We start from the raw sequence: 26653 nt of genomic DNA, 5'->3' as shown, positions 1-26653 counted from the left end.
GGAGCTTTGCTGTTGCAGATATAATTTAGTGACTCCTAGTAGACACCTGAGCAGAGGAGATCACAGTGGTAGCTACCAAGGAGTATAAAAACTGGTTCTGTAAATTCCATAACTAGCCCAAAGCTGTGCACACCTTATGGTAAGGGACCCTTCAACTCAACCAAGTCAACTCAAACAGAAATTGCCTCAGAAAAATCCAAAAATGAAATCTGTCTTGTCCTGATTTATGTGACAAGAGTCGCTTGCTGTGTAGCTCACCAGATTTAGTGGTGGCATTTCCCACAGAGGGGAGTTTCTCCATCCTGTTCTTGCAAAGCCCCGCCTCCAAATGTGTTTGCACTGAAGCTTGCTTACTTGTTTACGGTCCGTTTAGAAAGTCCCAAGATTTCATGTTTGCTTTTGTTTTTCTCTTAAATTCTTTTCACAAAAAAAATCACTATGTGGTTTGCTTTGGGGTCACCTCCAGGGAAACTCTGGCGCTCTTTTGCTGGCGTGGGTTTGCTGCTGTGAGGTAGATGTGGTTGACTTGATCGCATCACTCACTTAAGGGAGGGTACCAGGAAGGGTGCTAAGGGTTCTGAATAGAAAGGTGAAGAGATTGTTGGGAGCCTGGCTTCTAGGTCTTACCAGAGCATGCCTGTTTGTACGGTGTATCATTCCTACAACTCTTCATACATTAGACTTAATTTAGAATCCTTACCCCGATGACCTTTTCTCTCCATTAGTGAGCACTTGTGGGTCTGGGCCTTGATGCGACTGATGGAGAGAAACATCTCACTGGAGGAAGCTAAGTTCCAGGATCCTACCTACCACGAGAGTCATGATAATGGGGATATTGTGATATTCGAGCCTCAGGTTTTTGAAATGGAAGAATGTTCTCATCATGTGTCTCCTAAATTCTGATTTCTCTTGTGGGGACAGATAGCTCAGGGCAGTTTGGGGACAGTTAATGCAGTAAGCCAGCTAACATTAGTATGAAGTATGGTGCGTGGTGGCATCCCGTATCTATTTCTCAATGCTTTAATAAGGGGTGCAGTCTGTTCTATGACCAATGGAAGTAGAATGGTAAGGTTGGTAACCTGACCTAAGGATGCTCACATGCCATAAGTTTTTTTTTTTTTTTTTTTTTTTAATGCTTCTCTTGTGTTTGCTTGCGGCAGTTAGGCACCCGCAGCCCCGTGCTACCTTCTTGAAAACAGTCTCACGATGGAAATTTTTTACTTTGATATAGATCTTGCAGTTCATGCTTGCTTTTCTACAGAACCCATTGTGCAATATATACAATGTAATGTGCGCTAGCAGGGAAATGTCTCAGAGGAGGTTTAAAAAAAAAAAACCCCAAAGTTAGAATTCATTAATGATTTTAGTCTGTTTCTGGGTATGTTTCTTCCTATTGTCAGTCAGTGTGGGAGGAAAAGGAAGAACGGTGCTGGAGTTGAGGGTGTTGCTGTGTGGGTATGTGCCACCCCAAAGTACTGTATAGGAGAAGAAACATTTATTTTTGCAGTAGAAGTAATATTCAAACACTAACAGAAAATTATTAATTATGTTACAGTAAAAAGTTGTTGCCTAATGCTGTTAAAGTTGTTATCATTAAAGACAGATGTTAACCAGAAATACGTGTGTGTGTGTGTGTGTGTGTGTGTGTGTGTGTGTGTGTGAGATAGTTTTTTGCTCCCAGGCTTACACCTAAAATGTGATTTCTAACACTGTTACTGCTGCCAGTGGAGGGAATTTGCATAGGACTAAGGCGAGCTATTCAGTCCTGAAAAGAACTCTCAGTCCTGAAAAGATTAGACAGGGCTGCTGCGATTTCCCTCCCCTGGGTAAAAGTGAATTCTGGCTGACAGTCTCCAGTGATGAGATCAACGATTCAAAGCAGGTGTGCCATAGCTGTCTGAAAAGTCTACCATCTCCTGTGCCCCGGGAGCCCTTTTCTCTCTCCATGCCTGTCTACTTCCCATTCCAGCACAGAGCCGGTACCCCAGCATGCCTGAAGCCAGTGACAGCTGCTGTTTAGGAAACTCTGCTCTCCCTCTCCTCAGCAATTACTAGTCTTAGGATCCTCACCACAAATTTTTGCATTGAGTGCCTACTTTTTAAAAATTCATATTCTCTCTCTCTCTCTCTCTCTCTCTCTCTCTCTCTCTCTCTCTCTCTCTCTCTCTCTCTCTGCCTCTCCCTCTCCTTCTCCCTCTCCCTCTCCCTCTGTGTGTGTATGTCTGTTAAAGTTTTAAAAGGTACTGCCAAGGCCACATCTATTAGATAAGTATCTGGCTATAGCAGGGAGCTGCTTGCCTTTCCTGTACCTATGATGCTGTTTAGTCTTTTAGAATAACTGGTCCCACTTAGGAGGCTGTTCCCTTGGCAAAGCACTTGTCATGCAAGCATGAGGACCTGAGTTCTGATCCCCAGCACCCACTTAGAAAACTTGGTGAGGTAGAGACACCGTGATCGCCGGGGCTAATTCCCCAGGCAGCCTAGCAAAGTAGCAAGCTCCAAGTTCAGAGATATGCTGTCCCCCCAAATAAGGAAAAACTATTAGAAGAAGACACCTAGGGTCCACCTTTACGCAGACACACACAGACACACAGACACACACACACACATACACACACACATACCACTAGATGTGACCAAGAGTTTCAGTGTGAAGTCGTATGAACTGTATTTGCATTCTGGCTCAAACTGTCGTTTCACATAAATCATACCTGTCTCCTCACATGACCAAGGAGCAGGCTGTATTTACCTTTCTTAGCTCCTCCCTCTATGCCTTCGGCCCCTTTTCTCTTCCTCCTTCTTCCCTTTCCCCCTCTTTCTTTCTGTCTCCAGGTACCCACTCCCATTCAGCCTGCTATTTTGAACTCCAGGGAAGAAAATTTGTAGACATCTTGTAGTCTTTCAGGAAACTCGGTTTAGAGGAACGATCTGCCACTTTCTCTGTATGTTTTCTTCAGTAAAACAGAGAAACATGTCACTCGTACTTTCACACAACTGAACACATAGTGTGGCTATTAAATTTAACACAGACCCAGCCTTGGTCCTTAGGAACCTACTCTCACAGAGGTAATTGACTTGCATGCTTTTCATGTTTGTGTGTTGAGTCTAGATGTATGGACCGCTTAGATTAACTGAAATGTAAGATTACTTTCAAGTACCTATAGATACCCATTAAATCAAGGATGATGACATACGGATATAATTAACATGCACACATGCAGACATTTTTCAGTACCAAAAATTTAAGTTTAAAATATTTTCATTGTAAAAGGATTTTATGTTGCTCAGGCTGGTCTCAAACTTGCAATGTAGATGAGGCTGACCTTATCCTCCTCATTTTCCTGTCTGTGCTTTCTGAATGCTCAGATGACAGGCCTGTTGTCACCAGGCCTAGTTGTTTTAATTATAGGTCCAAGTCACTTACACTCTATTTCCTTGTCTTTGAGTCCAAACCTAGATGACAATAGTTTTTCCTTATTTGGAGCGACAGGGTATCTCTGAACTTGGAGGTGTTGGAAAAGAAAGATGAGGAAGGGACTTTGTATTAGGCTGCCTGAGTTATTCAGTTTTGTTTTAAATGAGCTAACAACATTCTTCAGATGAGGCAATTAAGTAGGGACACTTTGAAAGTGGTAGTGTTCATGTATAGTTTGAACTCAGTTTTGTCAAGGAAATTAAGCTGTTTTATATAGCTAGGACTTAAAAGTGCTTACCTTCTATTTAGTCACTGTTTGACCACATGTACTAGTGCTCCGGGAGATGTGAAGGGACCTTACTTACATCATTAGTTTCTGGGTAGGAATGATGTCTTTTTATTAGGTGAAATGGGTAGAGGAAAAGAGGTGAGCTTAACAGAATATGAACACCTATTGAATGTGAAAGTCAAAATCACACACACACACAGATAATTTATAACACCCTGTGTTTGGTTAACATGGAGAACTAAAGTGCTGACAAGATGTTGCCATCAATCACACCTAAATATTGTGTTTATGGCACAGTGCAATTTTAACCATAATCCAGAATTCAGTGTGGTTGAAGTGAGGGCGTATCATACAGGGATTGAAGGCTCTGCAACCTGGAATATAGCCGCGGAGAATGTTGTAAGCACACATGTGTATCAAGAAATGCTTAAAAAAAAAAAAAAAAAAAAAAGAACAAGAAGCAGAAGGTTGTCCTACTGCAGACTCAGACATACCGCAAACAGTGTTAACCGGTACAGCACAGTGTGCATGCCATGTCCATGAGCAGCCGGAATTGTGTAGTTGAGTGCCAGTTTGAACCAAAGTTGCATTTTTAAATATGAGGATTGAGATAATAGAAAGAGAAGCGAGAAACAGACTCCTGAGACTGCAACATACACATGCAAAATAATCCAGCAACGAGGGCTGGAGAAGATCTCACTGGCTGCTGCTGTAGAAGGCCAGAGTTTGGTTCCCAGCACCTGGAGCATTTGGCTCATAACCGCCTATAACTACCAGCTCCAGGAGCCCTCTTCTGGCCTGCATTGGTATCTGTACACATATATAATCTCACACACATACACCGTACACACACACACATGCATGCATATTTAAATAAAAATTTTAAAGTAATCTTTAAAAAGTTTTTTTATTTAAATAATTTATTCAGATTACACCCCGAATGTTATTCCCTCACTTGTATCTACCCTTTCCCCCATTCCCTCCCTCTTTCACTCTCTTCCCCTCCCCTAAGTAAGTGACAGAAGGGGACTTCCTCTCCCACCATCTTATCACAGCCTATCAGGTCTCATCTGGATACCCTGTTTCCCTTTCCTCTGACTGCCATCAGGCCTCCTCACCAAGGGGAAGTTTTGAGGTTTTTTTTGGTTTTGTTTTTGTTCTTTTTTGTTTGTTTATTTGATTTTAACCAATCTGTGGAGAAATGTGTGAGGAATGAAATTTTAGTAAATAGGATTGTAGAGAACTTGGAATTTGTGAAAAATTTGACTGTGTACCTCATGTTGTAGATCCAACACATGCCAAATATATTAAATCATTAAGTATTTCAAAATAAAGGTAAATTTTTATAGAAAAGTTAACAGAAACACATGTATGCCACATAAAAGATCATATCACTATAAAAGTAAAACCAGAATCTAAACATGCTCGACTGATGTGATTAGGCAAAATTTTCATTAAAGATAAAGGACAATAAAATTATTTTAATTTGGAAAAGAATTACTGTTGCTACTAGAATAAAATACACTGAGGTACAACTTCTGTTGAATAAACTGTTTTTTTAAGTGTCACGCACAACATTAGGACATTTGCCGAATGAGGAATACTTTATTGTTAGCTGCTTTATAAGTTATTTAAATCATTTGATATGGATAAGTTCATAAAATATTCCTACTTTTTGGTTTAATAATATTTTAAGGAAAACAGTATTTTATTTTAGTGATACAGACAGGGGAATAGTGAAAAAAGTGCTTCGTACTAACTCTATAAATCATTATGTGGCTAATAACAGTGAGCAGTCTGAAACCATGGGAATAAAGAATTGCTTGCAGAATGGTAAGGAAAGACCCAAAAAATGCACATGCGTGCAGGACAAGGGCATCTGTATAAGATATGGTCAGGTTCCGACCTTCTGAGCCTTAGTTTCCCTGCCAGTGAGAGGAGAGTGTTGGCAGATTGCTCAGGTGTTTAAGGACACGGGGACTCCAGCTGCTGTAAGCTGTTTTAGTGCAGTAGTGGACTAGCACTACTAGCCCCACCCCCACCCCCCGCCGCAGCATACTGTGAACTCGAAGAGCATGGTCCCACCGTATGGCCAGGGAAAGCCATCCATCCATCTAGCCCCAGCCATGCAAGTGGTCTGCAAGATGAACTGTCAGTTGATCCGATTTATTGCATGCAAATAGCTGAAACAGTCCAATTGGTGGTGAGCGTGGTCAAGTAGTAGCTAACGGTAGAGCATTCTACTGGTTAGACTTTTTCTAAAATGAAACTGATTGAAACGCAAAGTTTGGATGATCCTCCGTTACCTGATGGGGCCTGAATGCCACTGGCTGAGAGCACCACCCCCACACTAGTGCCAAGTGTGCTGAGGCAGAGGGAGGGCAGGTTGGACTCAGCCCCTTCAGCTGGTTGTGAGAGCGTTTTTTATGTTTCTTTGCTTTGTAGTGTAGGATTGTGGGGGTCTACTGTAACGCCATGTGTCACTGTTTATTTTGAGGGAAGTGAACATTTCTGAAGAAATGCCTTACTGTTTGCCCACCTAGGCTTGCAGGCAACATAATTGTATCTTCTGCGCTAATCACTGTCAGGGAACGAAGTCACTCATGGGTAAATAATGTATTTTCCTTACTGCTCTTGGACTTTGACAGGAGGTAACTGTACCACTTTTTGGCACTCTGCAAGCATTCAAAGTGTCCTTAAGTCATTTGAAATCACTGTTCCCTCCACAACAGATAGAGAAAAGATGCTTGCAGCTGTGCAGGTGAAAAGGCTTTTAACATAGGAGCCTAATAACTGGTTGTACTCAGAAATTTAAGACGTCTTAGGAGGCAAAAATTACGTAATTTAAGGAAACCGTATTCTATCCAAGAAATGAGTAAGACTGAAAAGGGATGTTAGATCCTCCATATTTGTACAGGTATATAATGAAAATGTAATTTTAAAAAGTTGAAGGAGTTTTAAGCTTGAGGGCTGAAAGATGGCTCAATGGTGAAGTGTTTGGTGCACAAACATGAGGACCTGACTTCCGGTCCCCAGACACTTACACATAAACATCAAGCCAGGTGTGGCTGTGCACACCTGCAGCCCTAGTGCTCAGAGTGGTGAATCTTGAAAGGTCAGTCTGGCCAGTGGGTGAGTGCAAGTGTAGTATTCGACCTTGTCTCAAACAACAATAACAACAACAGCAACAACAATAAAAAACAGTTGAGACCCAGAAAGGAAGGCATTGAGATGTGCATACGTGGGGGAATATGCCCACTTACAAACACACATGCGTTCACCACACACAGGCACACAAAATAGCAATAAGGAATCTTCAAGTATGTTGTGTATCATGCGGGATGAGTCCTGGTCTACTTTAGGAAGTGACCAAACCAAAGAAGAGGTGTACTAGCTTCTGCACACTCCCACCCTAGCAAATACTCACAATTTGTGTCATGAACCTAGGTACCTCTGTTATATAAAAGTCTTTGAAATGCTTGGGCAACAAAAAAAAAAAAACAAAGCTATTTCCATAGCTTTAGGTGTTCAAAGATACAGTATGTTTGCGTCGTGCCATGTTGGAGTTCATTGAACGGTGATTCTATTTGGTGATTCAGTTAAAAAAAAAAAAAAAAAAAAAAAAAGCATGCACACATGGGTGTGTGCATACACACACACACACACACACACACACTCATACAGAATGGGCTGGGTGTACTGGGCAGTGGTAGAGCTCTTAGCTTGTAAGTGCAAAGCCCAGAGTTGTATTCCAAACACCACGGACATAAATGGGTGAATAAGTTAATAAGCAAATCATATGACATTTGTCTTGTCATACTAATGGCAAGAACCCTGGAAAGATAATAAGGAGTGTTTTTCTTTGCTAATGAAGAAGTCTCGTGAGTCCATGGCCAAGTGATCTTCTCGAATAACCATTCTGTGAAAAGCAGTGAGACCAGAATCTAGGCATTAGGTTTTCTTGAAAATTCACACATATCCCTTGACTGTTCTAGGGTCGACTTGGCATGTGTGGCTGTTGTAATTTGTATTATCCGTTGTTAACATTTTGCCATCTAAAACTTGAAGCGGACAGAAAATCGATTTCAAACATTTTCCTTTTAAATACTGATTTAATTCCATTAATATGTGTAGTAAGATTGGGTAACTGTATACCGCATATTATCTCCTATTCTAAATTCTGCAATAAAAGTTGCCTGCACATGGCTTTGGAATATGGGCTTGAACATTGACTAAGTTGTGGTTGTGGTTCTGTCCTGGAGTGTTTGAAAACACCGAGTCTCCTCCACGGAGACCTGATTGGGGATTGTCTTGAAGCTGTGTCATGTTCTGTCATCTGCTCTTCTGCTCGAGCCTCTGGTGTCTAGTTTAGTCTCTCTCCAGGTGAGCTACTGCTCGCTTTCTCTTGGAACTTCTCCCATAACGGAGATAGTAATTTGATTTGCGGAGCTCAGGATGGGTGTTGGGCTGACAGAATGAGTGGAATGAGCGGATGATGTTTATAATACCGTATCGATGGGGCCTCACTGCTGCAAAGAACCGTTTGCTGAGGGAAACAAGGCAGCACGCTCGGACTGATCTGGAAAGCCACGCTGCTGAATTACTTTCAAGACGGCTCAATCACTGTTAGGTATAAATAAGCAATCTAGGAGTTAGTATGTGTCTCTTAGCTGGAGCTCAGGTGTAGTACTGTGCGTGAACTGCAACCTGCAGCTTCATTGTGTCAGCCAATTACAAGCATTAATGGGGTTATTCCAGAACACCTCTTCCCATGCTCGCTTGGGTGTGATTTTAATGTCCTCGCATCATGTGGTCAGTTACTCCCATGTACCAGTCAGCGTCGGAAGCAAACTCTTCCGGGTCACTCTGTGTCTTTAATCTCTCTTTGCATTCATTTTCCCCCAGTTATAAAATTAAATCCAGTTACCAGATACTTTTTTTTGTTTTATAGTATGATAACAGAAAAGATGTTGTTCTGATCTTGATTCGAACCTTGTATTGTTAAGTTACAGATCCCATCGGGCCCTGACTTAAATGCCCTTCTGCTTGTGTTTTCACTAGGTCAAGTCGGTGAGTTTTGTCAAAGACAGCGACAATCAGGTCTACTTGAAAGATTAAGTGAATCGATTTGATTGGAACATTCTCTCAGCAGTCAGCCAATAGGTAAGTGAAGACTCATTTTCTTTGGTTTGACTTGATTTGCCAACATGTGATATAAGAAAGTGTTCAGTGATATTTTGACAGGAATAATTTGGAGCCCTCTGTCCAAGCCATAGACCTTGGGGATATTGTCTCAGTGATTGTATTTTGTGTCTTTAAAAATCACTCCAGGTATAAAATTGAGGGAGCACTTACGCATGTTTGTATGATGTGTCTAGGGATGATGGGGTGTGTGCACATGCATGTATGCGGTGTGTGTGGGAGGTAGTGCAGGTGCACAGGCCCATGAACAGAAAGCCCAGGTGAGACGTCAGCTCTCCCACTCAATCACTCTTTGCTTTATTCATTTGTGACAGGGTCTCTCACTCACTAGCAGACTAGGCTAGCATCCAGCAAACCTCCAGAACACTAGTGTTACAAGCAAACATAAAGGTGTGCTTGGCATAATGTTCTTCTTGTAGGTTTCTAGGACCCTCTCGGTCCTTCTGTTTCCCCATGCTTCTCTCACCTAAAGTCCCAATAGGATGTCCTCCCCTCTGACCCAGGGGTCCTGCTCAAACTATGGCACCATCCAAGGACAATATGTGCAGTCAACTTCGAACCCCTACCCAGATCTAGCCAATGGACAGGACATTCTCCACAGTTGAGTAGAGAGTGGGGACTGACTTTCACACGAACTCTAGTGCCCCATTTTTGACCATGTCCTCTTGATAGGGTGGTCTGGTGGCACTCAGAGGAAGGATAGCAGGCTACCAAGAAGAGACTTGATACTCTATGAGCATATACAGGGGGAGGAAGTCCCCCTCAGTCACAGTCATAGGGGAGGGGAATAGGGAGAAAGCGGGAGGGAGGGAAGAATGGGAGGATACATGGAATGGGATAACAATTGAGGTATAATATGAATAAATTAATAAAAAATTTTTAAAAAACTGTGCTTGGCCTTTTATCTGGGTGCCCTCTGAACTTAGACCTCATGCTTGGTCAACAAGTGCTCTTACCCCCTGTGTCATCTCTGTAGTCTATGTGGTTTCATTTTATGTGAACACTGGAAAACATCACTTGCTATTTGAAATTGCTCCTTCTGTCTACTATCCTGTTTTATTTCATTCTACGATATTAGATGCAGAGGATTCAACCCAGGGCCCTTGAACATGTTAACTTCAGGTTCCACCACTAGCCCACACTCACAAACCCCCTTTTATTTGCAGGTTTATTGATAATTTCCTCTTAATATTGAATTAATGTGAAAATATCACATTTTACTTTGGGGGAGATCTCTCTCTCTCTCTCTTTCTCTCTCTCTCTCTCTCTCTCTCTCAGCTCTCCTCTCTTCTCTCTCTCTCTCTCTCTCTCTGTGTGTGTGTGTGTGTAATCATATCTTACTGGATTCAAATCTAAGACATAATATACTTTTGAGGAAATTCTGATGCACTTGCCATATTAAACCATTCCCATTCTCTCTCTCTCTCTCACTCTCTCTCTCTCTCTCTCTCTCTCTCTCTCTCTCTCTCTCTCTGCCTCTCTCTCCTCCTCCCTCTCTCTCTGTCTCTGTCTGCCTGTCTGTCTGTCTCCCCCTCCCTCTCTCCCCCCTGTCTGTCTGTCTGCCTGTCTGTCTGTCTCTCTCTGTCTCTGTCTGTCTGGTCTGTCTCTCGGGGTCCTTCTCTGTCTCTGTCTCTGGTCTGTCTGTCTTCTGCTGCCTCTCTCTCTCTTTCTCCTCTCCTCCTCCTCTCCTCCTCTCTCTCTCTCTCTCTCTCTCTCTCTGTGCATGCGTGTGTGTGTGCAGGCGCGTGCATGTGTGTTTGTGATAAGAACAGACATTTAAGAAAGGGCTTGCTCAGTTGAAACTTTGCATGTTGTGCTGGGTGGTACTGGAGGCTCCTGAGATAGAAAATCAATCAGGAACCAGGAGGAGGAGGTTAGGCTGTTCCCAGATTGCTGGGGACTGCCAGAATTCAGTGGGAACAGGACTTTGGCTACTATTAAAATGTCAGTGTAGTAAAAGCCTGCTCTCTCAAACAGATTGTTGGCATCCGAAAGACTAAATGGTACTGATTTTAGGGCTTGGTAATTTTTTTTTACATCAGGCAAATTTATGTTTTAATTAACCCTTTGTATAGTTACAGAGAATTTTGGAGAAAATTCTTTTCCTAATTTAGGTCACAAGATTTGAATGACTAGAGATTTGCCTCTTTTTCATGATGCTAAAATTGTCTTCCCTGCCATTAAAATTCTCTCAAATACATTGGAACTATTTTTTAAAAATCCAACAAGTTCTAATGAATAAGAGAAAAAAATGTCTAACCCTTCAGGGAGACAGTTTCAAGCCAAACCAACCACTGGTATTTGTGTGGCTGTGAGCACCTACAGGTGCCATTGGTCAGCCGGCCTCTCACTGGTAAGACTGTCTAGCCTGTGGATGCCAACAGCTGCCCAGGCTGTGGTAATGTGCCTTGAAACCTCAGCCTGGGTCTTGCTTCATTTGTGTAGCCTTTGGACAGCTCGGAGATTAGAAATACAGGAGCTACAAACTGCAGGGATGGTTTTCATCTTGACCTGTGAGGGAATTCTCATTGTTATGCACACATTATGCCTATTGGAGACAGTTTTGGAAAATTCACGGACTATAAGGCAGTCAGATGAAAATCCCACCAGGAAGAGAGATGATTAGAAAATTTCAAAAATCAAAGCTTTATTGTATCATGTAGTTACTCTGTATGTCAGAAAATGAAAATTAATACTACAAACCATTAACTTCAGTAGTGCTCATAGGCTTGGTTCTTACTTTTATCCCAAATGTGTGTTCCACAGAGCTAGTATTCAATTTCAACTTGTAACATGTAACGCCAATTATGTAGAAGAGACTGAAAGTGGACATGGCCTTGCTGTTTGAGCCCTGGGCTTCATTGACATCAGAGCTTTGAAAATATTGATTGTTTTGAGTTAAATAAGTATGCAACTTAATACATAGCATTCTTCGAGGACAAAGCATATGGTCAGCAGGTAGTAGGAGCCAGTGACTGTTAGTGATCACATTGATGGTGGTTAGTGGTGACAGGCGAACAGCCAGTGCAGAAACCTATGGGTACTACATTTTGCCCACTACATGCCTACTGGTTCTTTAACCTGCCAGCGTGGGCCTAACTCACACGGATGGCATACTATACCAGTTCAAACACTGAAGGCCTCCCTATGGAATTCTTAAGTGTTTCTCATAATATGCACAGGCAATATGGCCCAGTGACTTTTCACTTTATTTGTGAACTTGGCCTAGTCCCTGAAATGAAGTAGGGCATTTTCTTACAATTAATACAATCTCCTCCATCACAAATTAGTGGCAAATAGAAAGGAGCTTGCAGAGATGGAAAATGTGAAACCATTAGAATATTCGTTTTGTGGTACTCTCTGTTCAAGCATAAGATATATGAATTATTTTATCTTTATAATAATGCTAGTTTTGATACACTGCTGGCTTTCTTCAAGTTGGTAATGCTTTTTGCTAGTCCTTACGTTCCGTATCTGAGACCTGTGTATCTGTAACCATGGGTTCTGGCCTATGTTCTCAGATATATATGTCTTTCCTTGCATGGGGTGGGTTTATTTAGGAGTTTGACAAGAGGTGCGTCTTCATTGGGGAAAGGGAAGAATGTCCTAACCTTTACTGAACAAGCTGTATGATTCAGAATCCTGGCCGTTGGCTCACAATCATTTAAAAGTAAGAGCTAAGAATCCTGAATCTGTTTGGGGGATATTGGAATTCAGAATGGTAGCTACCTCGCCCAGAATTACGTAACTACTACAGTTGTTAATATTTAGAATCAGAAATTATTGAAGTCTTCTGTGAAGAAGTACCAAATGCCTAGATCTGATTTCTGTAGAAATCGCTCTATTTTGTGATCCCCTCAGACTCACTGTTCAACCTTCTATGGCTCCTTTATCTTCAGATATGTCCACATGTGATTTTTATTTCCCTTCTTGTTTCTACAAGTTCAGACAATAAGAGAGAACACTTGACTTGTATTTGGACAACTTCAACGCCTCAGATGGCGCACATTAAACCTGCTGGACTTACTATTTCTTCTCCTGCCTTTGCAGACAATTCACAGTAGACCCTATAAGTTATCAAGGTACAACCATCAAGCGGCTTCCTTGGGTAGAGGGCGTTTTTGTGGATTTTTCACGTGCATGGAAGTTGTCTCATGTATTAAGTCCCTTCAGAGGATCTGTACTTGCCTTTCAATGGCCTCACTTTGTTTCGTTATTATAGTAAATCCATAAGGAGCCCATGAATGACTGGGTTTCCTAAGCTACGTGGCTTCATTTTTTTTTTCAAAAAGTACTTCATTCATTTATGAAGTAAATAACATATCCATCATTTTAGTTAGTTAGCATTCATTAAGCCGGTCATGTGACCACTATGTTTCATTCTATGTCTGTGCTATAGCTATTCAACACTCTGATGGAAGGCTGCTTTCTTATTTCATAATAGTCTCTTCTGTAGAGTTATTTCTGCTTCTTTCCTTTCATTTGTACTGTATGGTGGTTGTGTGGGGGACTTCTCATCAGTTACTCTCTGTCATGCCTACAGAGTGAAACTAAGTTACTGTGTACCTTGTTTCTGTGTGTATTGACTTTCAAGTGTAATAGTTTATCATTAACAAATAGTGCTCACCTGTGTTATTGTATGTGAGAAAATAGCTATGATATAGAAATTATGCACACTTTATTTTGTGTACAAGGAATTGACGTCTACTGCTGGGGTGGTGGCACTACAGCTAGCAATTAGTCAAAGGCACAGCCCTAGTTATTCACAGATTTACCCAACAATAGATGGCATGTCACAGTCACTGTGAGGTCATGGGTCTGGTTGACTGGCATTAGCTAAATATTGGAGCTTGGTGGATATGGTCACTACATTCTGTTTAATATGATTCATATGAAGAAAGAGAAGCCATGTTGAAATTATGAGAAAGATTTTGCTTTTAGGGATTCTTCCGTGAGCCCAGAATATTATACAACAGCATGGCAGGTGCGATGGAACTGAAGATTCTGTTAAGTTTACACAGTCATTTCCCCCTGGTCTGATAATCTTATCATCTTTAAGCAATGCCCTCCCAGATTAAGACTGAGTTCTTGAATTCAAGTTGCTTGGGCAGTTACAGTACTTATTATAAGTTCTTAAATTGAATAATTGGCAAAACCACCTACGTAGAGATCCTCAATTTATGTTTGAGCTTAATACCACTGTGACTTTTTACCCATGAAGATGCAAACGATAAGTTAATTTCCCCATGCATTGTCTGCTTTGTCTATTGTTTACACTGTTGGCTGACGAACTATACTGATGTCTTACGCTTGATAATCATCTCATTTTATGGTTCCGGGTCTTTTTGTTTTATCTTATCTAGTCTCAGAATCCACTCAGCCCTTCCTCTTTCTCTCACATCACCTCTTGACTGCGTTTTTGTTTTTACACATTATGGTGATGGAATTGGATTGAATTGTATATTTTGGTTGTGGATCTCCAGGCCCCACTGCAAAACTGCTGCAGAGCAACTACAGATCTTTATTTTATCAGAATCTTCCTCAGCCTGGGAGGAAATAATGAGGATTAAGCAAACTAATAGCTATCCCATAACTGCTTGTTGGATTTCATTAAAAATATTTGTGAATTTCCTTTCAAAATTCAGATTGGAGTCTGAAAAATTGATAGATGAGTAATGACTGAACGACACCAGTGAGATAGATGGGTCTGTAGCTCTACAGAGTAGAATCAGCAGATACATATCTCTAAGCTTTCAGCCTCCAAGATGAGCCAAACCCAAAGACTATAGGCAAATGTACAAAAGTATATTTGATACGGAAGTATGAAATCCGACGTGACCCTCCAAAGCCTCCGTTCTGAATGGCTGAGCGTGTTGTCTTTGGCTCTAGTAACCTCTTTAAATGTAAATTGCAAATGCTCTGAAAGTAAAACAAGCACCGTGGCAGCAAGAATAATTGTCTGTGAAAAGACTCAAGAGATGAAATGACCTGAGGACTGTGAACCTGTGAACATGGAGGATGGATTCTTTTCTTCCTCTTTTGATTTTTTTTTTTTTTTTTCGAGATAGGGTTTCTGTGGGTAGCCTGGCTGTCGTGGAGCTCACCTGTAGATCAGGCTGGCTTGGAACTCTCTACAGAGATCTACCTGCCTCTGTCTCTCCCTAGTGCATGTGACAATTTTTTATCGTAGGTTCAGGGAATGCTTGCTTGCTTGCTTGCCTTCCTTTGTTGTCCCCTCCGTTCCTCACATCTCAGGTTTGGAATGCTGGGCCTTTCGTGGATGTGTTCAGCTCTGCTTTCTTTCCTTTAGGTTCTCCTGACGCTGGCACAGGGCTCCGCCTCTGGTAACTGTTACTGTATCCTATGTACCCAGGGGCACTGTGCCCAGTACTGTCCTTCACTGGTGTGTCTCGTGATGTCCTGACTTTGTGTAGTGGAGGTGGGGTAGTTATTGTGGACCCTAGTCAGAATAGCATGGCAGCAAAAAGAACTGCCAGGCTGTAGACATTTGGAAGGAAAGTGTATAGGAGGCAGTGAGCGACTCCTTATTGGATGATGATGATGATGATGGTGATGATGATGATGATGATTTGTGTGTGTGTGTGTGTGTGTGTGTGTGTGTGTGTGTGTGTGTGTGTGTGTACACACATTCCTGCTTATGCTCTGGAGGTGGGAAACAGGAGGCTTTGAGCCTGGAGTTAAAAGATGATTTTTCACACAAAAAGAAAAAAGGAAGTGAGATGCCAATTTTGGTAGCGGTATGAGCGGCATGATTTTATATATTTTAGATAATACCGGACAAAATTCCAGGTATTCTGTTCTTCTAATTTTTTCTTTTTGTGAGGGTTCATGGTTGGAAACAAGAATCTTCTAGAAAAGTTGAGTCTTTTTTTTTTCCTTGTGGTTCTCTCAGCTCACTAAATATTTCCCAAGAGCTTAGGAGGGGTCCAGGTTTCTCACCCCTAACCTTGCCAGAATTTCCTGTGCATTCACCTCCTTGGGAACACGTGTACTTTTCAGTGCTCCCATCAGCCAGAATGTCTCTTTCAGCTTCCCAGAATAAAGACAGACAGGGGAAATAGCTATCTTTTCCTTTTTAGGAGCATGACCCCGCCATCTCCCAATTTGCTGAAATAGCACAGCAAAGGAACAGGTTAGCCCCTGCAGCTGTAGGTGATGCGCAGGCACACACTTCTCTTTCTCTGGGATATATTTCATTTGGCAATATGGTTCGGGGAAGTGGGGGTTAGTTATTGAGCAGCGAGATACAGAAAAGTATATTAGCTACACCAGTGAAATTACTCTTTCAGTTGGTGATGCATCTAACAATAAGGCATGAGTTTGATGATATCAGTGAATTGGCTGTGTTGATACAATTCACCGATATTTCCCTATACAGAGGAGCATTTTAATCTCAGAGGAGATATTCCGGATTAAATCGGTTTCGGAGCATCCTACGATCCTATAATTACCATTTGCCATTACCTTGTGTGGTAGTGATTAAGGCAGACATGTAGTAAGTACAGGGCACTGGATGTATCTTAGATCTTAAGCCATGAAAGATTTCCATTAACAGAGTGATTTGTGCACAAATAAATTATTCATTGGCTGCAGCATAGCTTGACTCTGTCATCAACCGTAAGTGGAAATGTTGAGAGCACCAGTCATGATAGCCGTCAATACTGCGGGCTTGAGCCCTCATCCCTTTTTTGTGGAACTTGAGCCTTTCGGCTACCTGAGAAATGTTTAGTTTGTTAGGTACAGTGAACACTTATTTGGGGCAGTTTTGCCATGTGCGCTTTAGTGGTCTGGAAATACACCAGGAAGCCTGCACATTGGCTTTCAGTTGCTTATAAACACTAAAACAGAGTGAGGAGTAGTATTTACCTGACTTGAATATGAGGGAGTTTGTAGCAGTGCCTACCTACATATACAGCAGTGTCTGAATAGAATGCTTTGTGGCTGCAAGAAGAAAGAATCCACATCCATGCTCTTGTCCCTGTCCTGCTGTGGGGATGGCCTCTAGGATTAAATAGGATTTTCTTAGAATAGCTTTAGAGAAAATGGGGATCTTTTAAGTGAGAAGAATTATACCCGCCTAGAACAAGACATAGGATGACTATTATTGTCTATGAACATGCATGGTTAAGTGTTATGTTTGCGATACAACATTGATAAATGGGATGATATGAAAGAAGAGCCATGAAAGGCAATCTTGGGTGTGCTCATAACCTATGCTTTGCCTTCGAGAAGACTTGAAGAATGTCACTACACTTTTGAGCTAAGGAGACACACAAATGTCTTACTTTTTTGGGGGAAGGCTAATTAAAACTTAAATAATGACAGCGTCATAGAGAAAATTAGAAGAACTGGAGGTAGATAAGCTAGGAGATGATCAGGTAAGCCTCTGTGAGAAGTTAGACAGTTCTCAGCTCAGATAGTTATAGGAACACAGTCTAGGAGACAAATCTGAGAGAGCACAGTAAATGAGTTACTTGTTTAGCAGGATTTTTTTTTATCAGCTATGAGGGCAGAAGAGCAACAAGAAAAAAAATCAAGCCAATGCCTTTAGTAAATGTCAGAGAATGAAGAATCGACCCAAATTATGAAATGCCAGCCGATCTCTGGCATTATCTGTACATTGTACTGGGTGTTGGAAAATGCATTGAGAAAAACGAGAATCATTCTAGGCGAAAAGAGCTGACTTTTATTTGGGGATTTCCCATAAGTACTCCTGAAATCAGGAACAGACTGTGATAAGCCCAGTAGTAGGAGGTGAGCAAAGGGTCATGAAAATTGTCGATTCTGGACCAGTAAGGTAGGAAGTGTGTAGAGCAATAGATGCTTCAACTTGGCCTTGAAATTCTGATTCAGTACTTTGAAGTATTATGTAATATTATGTGTTAGTTCTCCTCTCCTCCCCTCCCCTCGCCTCCCCTCCCCTCCCCTCCCCTGCCCTTGCCTCCGCTCCTTTCCCCTCTCCTCCCCTCCCCTCTTTTCTCTCTCTTCTCCCCCCACTTCTGTGTGTGTGAAGCATTTAAAAGAAGCTATTGAAAAAGAGAACACATTTATTTTTATCTTATAGTTACAGAGACTTCATCCATGGCCACTGGCACAGCATTGTAGGATTACGGCAGAATAAAGCTTCTCACCTCATGGTGACCAGGAATCAGGGGCTAGGGACAAGATACTCTTCAAGGACCAACCTTCAGCTGCCTACTTCTGACCAAGCCTTCGTTGTTCCTACCTCCCAGACAGATGCCAGAGTCTGTTAGAGTAGTGCCCTCACAACCCAGTCCCATCTTGATGATTGGCTCCTTCAGCTGGAGACCAAACCCTGAGCATGAGTCTTCAGGGATGCTGTGTTTGTAGACTGTACCACGCTCTTGGAAATGTGGTTCGGGGAAAAAAAAAAAAAAAAAAAAAAAAAGACAGGAAAGTGTGAGAAAAGGTGAAGGAGGAGGAGCTTGCTAGTGAGAGACCTCTTACTGAGAGGTGGGTCTTGCACTGGGTGCCCTGTTTAATGGGTGGGGAGCAGGGGTATGCTAAGTATGTAAGGTTCAGAGTGTTATCTGGTCAAAGAAGCAGATATTGCCAACACTAGGATCTAGGAAAAGGCCAGCAGCTGCCACAGTGCATCCTAAGCAACCAAGACAAAGTTAGAGTGTAGAGTGGAGGTTAAAATGGCCTGAAAGTTGTAGGAGTGAGGGTAAAAAGCATTTCGAAAGCTATTTCTTATCACGGGGATGTTCCTAGACACATATGTGAGAGAAAGGCTGAACTCTTCTCAGTGGTTCCGCCTTGTTGGGTAAAGTTTATGTAAACCGGGGTAGATCTCTGTGTTCTGACTGGTCTTACAGGCATCACTTGAGAAGTGTTTGTCCTGAGAAGTCTTTGCAGCTTTCAAAATACTGCAGAAGTGTTGGGCTTCCTGCTACCAGCTCCCCACGCCCTCTCGCCCTCTCTGTGTCCTCCTCAGTTCCTCTTTCCCACAGGGCCCTCTGGGTACCCTGCTGACAGTGCCTAGTCCAGGGTTACATACACGCTTGGCTTAGGTCAGGGAAGTCCCCGGGCTCTCTCCTTGGCCCTTGGCCCACGGAGACGGAGATTTCTACAGAGAACAATCTACGGAAGTGGGTGTGGGAGCGCGCGCGCACACACACACACATTTGCACACACGTGCATGCACACACTTACCAGTTCTTTTCCTGTTCTCAAGGATAGTCACGGGCTGACAAACCACACACTGTGTCATAGCCTGGAGGAGAGGGTAGTGGTGCAGCTACCCATCTTACTAAAGTTAAAATAAACCTATATTATTAAAAAGTATATCCAATTGTGTTGATATAAATTTGAATTTTGAAGAAATAAAAAAAATACAGAATGGAAGAAAGAACATGCCTATAACCATGCATCCACTCGCTGACTTATCCTTTAAGTTTTCTGAACTTAGTTTTATTCAGGCTGATGACTAGGTAGTGTACCTGGGTTTGGAAAAGACTTGCAAAAATTTAAACAGAGTATAATATGGGAAACCAGCCAATATAAGTAGGCCTCCCAGAATTATAGCAGCCGGGTTTGTATGAAAGTCTATTTATAAGGTGAATATGAGACACTTATTGCCCCTGTAAGTTGTTTCGGGCCACTTTGAACCCCACAGTATGTTCAGCCCGCTTAGGTCTCAGAAGGATGGCAGTGTGGAACCTCTGTGCTTCCGGAGACACCACTGTGCCTCAGCCCGCACTCTTGCAGCTTGTGATTCTCTTTTGTGTGAACAAAATGCCTCACCCTCTAAGGTCTCAGGTGAGGCCCTGGCGCAGGCGGGGGCCAGTCTGTTGTTTGTGTGCCCACGGGGGAGGGGATTCCTGCTCTTTGGAACCACCCATAAGATGGCTGAGGCCCCTTGTGAGCTGGAGACTGGTTTATTATCATTTTTTATAATCCTCGCCTTGTCTCATTTTCTATTTTCCTTTTGTGAATGAAAGGTTTGTGTCTTAATGGCCTCATCATTTTTATCTTAGCCTGTTCATACGTTGCAGGAGAGAACAAGGCCCTCTTTCCCCTTAATTGTTTCATAGCACATACTCGTGAATGTTTGCTGAAGTGTAACATGCTGGCAGGTTCGCCTCTATTTTAAACAATCAGAAATTCAAGTTTAGCCACGAGACTAGCAGCCTTTCTGATATGACTCTTAATCTTTAATTCTTTTGTTTCCAGAGCAAATAAAATGTGTTTTTATGTTATAAGCATAAATGCCAATAAGTTTCAATATGCCACCTATAAACTTAGAGTTTTATACTGAGTGAATACTAACATATTTTTTTCCAGTAGCTAAGATACTATTTTTGAAGCATACTAAGCATGTTTTAAGAATACCCATGTATAGACCTGAAAGGGTTTTTATTAATTACGGTGAAATGTTTATGTAGATTTTAATTCTAGAAAGAAAAAATGAATTCATTCTTGATATTATTTCTCTAAATACTCTACATTTGTGCCTCAGTTGTCTTTTAAAACTCTACATTTTCTTGCATCTTATACAAGTGACTTTGGAGAAAAGAGTGGAACCAGCCTGGACCGTGCATCTTGATATCTCAGTCCTTCCTCACTTCATTTTAGGGCTTAGTCTGTTGCTTTTGATTTATATTTTGCAAGACACACATTGTAGCCATGCTATCAGGGACATAAACGACAGATTAAAATGGATGGCTGGAAGCGAATAGGAAATTCCTATCTGATCTAGAAATGTGTAAGAAATTGTCACTCAACTACAAAATTCTCTTGGATCATTTACATGTCAATGAGATTGAGTGTTAGTGAGCCGTGATTCACTAAATTAATTTGTTTGGGGGTTTTTGTGGGGAGAGTGAGGGCCTCGTGTAGCTTAGGGTATCCTTGTATTCACCATGTAGCCCAGGATGGCCCTGAACTCCTGACTGTCCAGCCTCCACTTCTGAGGGGCTGGGGTGACAAGCATGATGTGAGATGAGCTTTTCCAGATGACAGAGACAAGACATAAAGTGCTTTGGCTACTTAACAGCTTTTCTTGGAGGTGACTGTAAATGTAGCTACAAAGTCCATATACCAGCTTTTTATTCCTACATTTCTTGAACATATGTCTAATGGGGATGTCTTCTAAGCTAAGAATTAAGAAACAGGAATACCATTTTCAAAAAGCCAAAATCAGATCCTGAAAAGACATTTCTAAGTCAAATATACAAAACCAAATTTGTATTTTCTGAGGAAGCATTATTTTCAAGAAGTGTTCTATGGTGTACAATGTGTAGGGTGTGAGGTCTATTCTTTCCGGCTTCCACTTAGAGTTCAGAGATGAACCAGTGCACAAAGAAAACTTAAAATGAAGGGGCATGGAGAATGGCTTGGCTGTCAAAAGAACTTCCTGCTTTTCCAGTGGACCCAAGTTCAGTTCCCAACCTCAATGTCAGATGCCAGTCAGTGCCACCAGTGCCTGTAACTACAGCTTCAGAGGATGCACTGCTCACTGCTTCTGGCTTTCCTAGGATGTGTGTGAGTACACGGGCACTCACAGGTGAACACACATGCACACATGTGCATGCATACACAAACACAGAGATGAAAAAATTTAAATATATGTATATATGTATGTATTTGTGTATCTGATCCAGGCATGGTAGCATGCATATTCTTTTAATCTCAGTATTTGGGAAACAGAGGCAGGTATATCTCTGTGAGTTCAAGGCCAGCCTGGACTGCATATCGATTTCCAGGAAAGTTAGGGGAAAAGAGTGAGACTTTGTCTCAAAAACAGAGTAAAACAAAAGTACACACACACACATCGCATGTGTATATAGGTATGTGTGTATATGATGTTCATTGTTTTATTTTAAATATTTATTAAAATTATAATCACATATTTTTATTTTACACATGCTACATTTTGTATGCACAGGTTTGATACATTTTGGAAATCTGGTAGATTTAAATTGAGGTTAATTAATCTATTTTAATCTTGTCACTGTGAATTAATCTTCAAAACAGATGCAATTAGTTCACATTTTCTACAGAACACATTTCCAATTGTTTTTACTAATGATAACACTATTACTGGGGCCTTTTTTAAGAAGCCTAAGGGAATTAAGTCTGGAGACATTCTGTATAATTTTTATAATGGTCATTAGAATCAAATACACTTAGAATTACATATTCAATAGTATAAAATGATATAAGGATCATTTTCAGTAATATAGGATTTCTATGTTTTATTTCCTAACATTTTTGAAGCCTTACTAATCATGTTTTTGGAGTTAAGTATCAATATCTTGGCAGCAATTTGAGCTCACTGGGCTGGAGATGGAGCAGCCATTAACTGAAAAAGACATTGAACTGCAAAGAAGCCCTTGTTGCTGTTTTACACTATATAGAAGCTTACAGACCCAGGCAAGGAGCTCGGCTCTTTCCAGTTCAGCGTTTTAAGTGTGTGTGTGTGTGTGTGTGTGTGTGTGTGTGTGTGTGTGTGTGTGTGTGTGTGTGTGTACATGTACATTTATGTATCTGTATTTTTGCATGCATGTATGCGTGTGTGTGTGTGTGTGTGTGTGTGTGTGTGTGTGTGTGTGTGTGTAAAACTGGACTTTAGGACTAGGAAGATTGCTCAGTGGGTAGGAACACTTGCTGTGCATGCCTGAGGATCTAAGTTCAAATCCCCAGCCCTGAGTGAAAAGTTGGATATATAACCCCAGTATTGTAAGGGAGGTGAAGGCAGGAGAAGTGATGTGGCTTGCTGACTGCTACCCTAAACTAGGTTCAGCAAGAGATCCTGCCTCAAAGGAATAAGGTGGAACAATGGAGCAGCATACCTGATGTCATCCTCTGGCCTCTGCATTGGAATACACAGCAAGCCTTCACATGATCCAGCACATGTAAGTGCACGTGCGCGCGCGCGCGCGCACACACACACACACACACACACACACACACACGGTTTTATTATATATCTTCAAAGCCTCTAACATTCCTTCTGTGTTTGATACAAAAAAGTCAATACTCCTTTTACCAAAATTTACTACAGATTATTTTGTGTCAGTTCCTCAGTCTAGATGGTTAAGAAAAAACTTTCCCCGGCCTTTGAAATATATGAGATAATCTTGTTTAAAAGAAATCTAGTATTCACTAAGTTGTTAAAATGCTCATTCCAAGATTTGTCCTCAGAGTGTAAGTAATGGATGAAGAGCAGAACCATGAGATGATGCTTTAGGAAGCCTGCTATGTCCTCATTGGCTTTTGTTACTGATGTTCGGTTTTCCAGACACACATTTTAAGAAGCCCGAGACGGGCGCACCTGTGAGGTGTGAAGTGGAGTACATGCCAGCTCAGCTAAGTGCTCACTTTTGCCCATAAGTAAGAACTTTATCAGATTCCAGCTGTGCACTCCTGCCTCCTGACTCTTGGGACACGTTCCCACTCTCGGATCATCTGTGGCTTAGTATCTGGCTAGAAAGCATCTGTAGATGCCCAGAGGAGCAATGAGGGACATATGTGTTGCTCGCTTAGTTCCTAGTCTGGAGCTGAGTGATCATGCTACAAGGGAATAAAACCCTGATGGAACTTATTTTCTGAGTGTTGGAAGAAGAGAGTGGATTGTAAGCCAAGCCTTGGTTGAGTCTTAAGAACTTGTAACTGGGGAGAAAGTGCTAGCTGCCAGGATTTGTTGGGTATGAAGTGTAAGAGTCCAAGTGGAGGCTCACCGACATTCTTAATTTAAGCAGGGGCGAAATCTTTATCTATAAAGAACACAAAGTTGCTAAGAGTGTCCTTTCAGTTGCTCAAGTTGTAGATTTCATGGGAATAATTTTCTGGCTTCTCTTTATTGTTTTGAACAGCAATTAAATCTTCATCAAATAAAGAATTTGAAACATCCTGCTAGTGTATTTTATGTGGGTCTGTTTGTCAAGCTTATTTACTTTTCATTGTTTGAAGTTTTAAATTTTAAGCAGAATGACTCCTTTTAGGTTTTGTATGTGTGTGTGGGGAGAGGGATTGTGCTTTTTATATTTCTGAACATAAGAGGATATATATGCCAAGGTCCTCACTTAAACTCATTGTCAGTGACCTAAAAGATTTAAAACTAATTTCAGGAATGCAGCTCAGTCAGTACAGTGCTTGTCTAGCTGTCTGAAAGCCCGGCTTCTGTCCTTGGCATCCTGTAAGCCAAGCATGGTGGCCCATGTACTCAAAAGTTGAAGATCATCCTCTGCCACACAGTGAGTTTGAAGCCAGCCTGGGATATGTTAAACCCAACCTCAAAACAGGGGTGGGTGGGAAGATGGCTCAATGAAGAAAACTGAGGCACACTAGCCTATGTCTGCAATCCCAGCATTTCTGTCAAGAGATGGGAAGCAGAGACAGGAGAATTCCTAGAAGCCTTGGAGCCACCTAATTTCATGTAGCAGCAGTAGATCAGAAAAATTTTCTCATACAAGGAGCGAGGTGAGAACTGATACCTGAGGTAGTCTTCTGACCTCTACATGCAAACTGTGGTGCACACACACCTGTACCCCCACAGTAATGCACACGCACGTGTGTGCATGTTTGCACGCGCACAAACACACACACACCCAGAGAGAGACATAGACACACACACACACACACGCAATGCGTATGTGAACACACATAAAACAAGTTAAAACTAAAATGTAAGTATATTTCATGTATACAAAATATTAATATATTTCATCAAAAATAAGAGTATGAGAATTAAAATTTGAACTCTTTCAAGAAGCTGTTTTAGTCAATATCCAAAATTATACATTAAAAGGCAAGTCTGCATTATAAGACTTTTATCCAAAATTATTCTAACAACACAAGCTAATGTATAGTATAAAACCAATAAATTATGAGAGAGAGAGAGAGAGAGAGAGAGAGAGAGAGAGAGAGAGAGAGAGAGAGAGAGAGAGAATATGAATTTAAATTTAAATGTAGCCAACTCTCAAGTTGTTGTGGTGCACCTAAAACAATACACAGATTCAGTGTGAAATGATGACTTGTATGTGACTATAAATAATTAACATCATGCTTCTTGTGGCTGACATTTTTACTGATAGCGGAGAAGGAAGGAGTGCTTAGTTGCAAAATATTCTCCTACTGTCATGAGCAGTTGTACTTAATACTGCCTCAATCCATTGACAACTGTGAGGCCACCGATCAGACAGAGCACTGAGTGAAAGGAGCAAAGGCATGCTTGATGTGGCTGTCCTCTGTTAAGCAGGGGTCTGCTGTGGTCATGCTGAAAGCCACAGTTAAGCGCTATCATCTTTTTTTTTTTTTTTTTAAGCCAAAGCATTAGGCTCCTTGAATCTGTGCATTTGGAATGGTATGTACCTATACAGTCTTCAGGGCCACAACCTGCAAACCTTCAGGGCATTCATTCCAAGTATTTTGCTGCTGCTGGTGGTGGTGCAAAGAGACTAGGTGAAAGGGTCCCCCAGGGGCCTAAACACTTGTCATCTTTTAGGATTATAGGCACCTGGATGCTGGTGATAAGGGTGCTATGCGGTTTTCAATACATTTTTTGTATTGCATACAGTGTATGTGTGAGTGTGTGTGTGTTTATGGCATGTGGGCCTTCTACAGCATGAGACACAAGGAGTAGAACCTGTCTTGCCTGGGTGCTGGGCTCTGTTGTCTGGTGGGCATCTGGGCATTAGCATTCTTGCTGTGGGCACCATCTGCAGAGGCAGCAGAGGGCTACCTTCCTGAGGACACTAGGGGGAGCTGGCACAGGAAGGGGGAAGCAGCAGATGGTGTTGTGACTGGCTGTCAGACTGCCTGTAGGCTCTTCGAAGTTTTCCTTGCAGGAGTCCTAGAAATACTTGGTTGGGACTTTTCAAGGGGACCAGAGGTCCTATGTGAGCAGATGGGGGCTGGAACAAGAATTGTAGTTAATTGGTGTTAATGTTGCTACATACGATGTACTTGCCTGTATGCTGGGATGGCCCGGCTGTGTCAGTAATTCTTGTCCGAGTCACTAAATGGGTCCTTCTATCTCTGTCATGGAAGAGGGGAATGGGAGGAGGACAGTCCTAGCAATGTTTATCTCCAGTAGTTGCAAAGGAGAGAGTGGTTCTGTTTCTCTTTGTGAATAGTCTCTACTGAGAAAGTAAGGACACCACTCAGTGATCGTAGCTAGGTGGGACTATAAATGGCCTTATCGCTTACCTAGGGGCGGCTCTTACCTACAGATGGATGGGATTCAGTTACGGAAAAACTAAGTAGGTCTCACTAACCTCTAAACTGTATGCTAGCATCCCTGCTTTTATTAGAGTAAGAACAGATGGTGGTAGTTGCAGTGGTGTCCGTGGCTTTGCTACCAGCAGAGGTCCTAGCTGCTAGCCCACTCTGTCCACAAAATGTCTTTATGATATGACAAGTTAAGACTATGGAGACATTAGGCCTGTACTCTCTCTCTCTTGCTCATAATTGCTAGGAAAGACTTTAAATTTTGCTTATATTTTCGATGTTATCTCATAATAAATGTTTTTATAGTAACCCAGTGTGTTTTCTGTTGCATAGTGAAAAATACTGTGCTCTGGAAGGTCCAGAGACATCAGATAAGGAAAGAGAGCAACAAAATCCTCTTCTGGATGTCTATTCGGGGCCTCTCCCGAAGCCTACGAGCACCAGTGCCTTGGTGGCATCAACAATTCATTTCCACATCAGTAGATGCTCTCTTACCTGGTTCCGTAAGAAGTCTTAGGAATCATCTAGAA

General features: G+C 41.8%; 1 protein-coding gene across 8 annotated transcripts in view; it reads left to right on the top strand.

Moving 5' to 3' along the window:
• The window catches only part of Hivep2 (HIVEP zinc finger 2), a 193625-nt gene that overhangs the window by 100547 nt on the left and 66425 nt on the right, over positions 1–26653 (top strand). For all 8 annotated transcript variants that reach the window (XM_051164196.1, XM_051164190.1, XM_051164195.1 and 5 more), the window contains one exon: positions 8766–8867. The gene's annotated coding sequence lies outside the window, so the exon portion shown is untranslated. The remainder of the gene's footprint in view (positions 1–8765; positions 8868–26653) is intronic.

Source organism: Acomys russatus, chromosome 21 (assembly GCF_903995435.1).
Source record: "Acomys russatus chromosome 21, mAcoRus1.1, whole genome shotgun sequence".
NCBI classification, from domain to species: Eukaryota; Metazoa; Chordata; class Mammalia; order Rodentia; family Muridae; genus Acomys; species Acomys russatus.
This window is presented reverse-complemented; position numbering and strand designations above follow the sequence as displayed.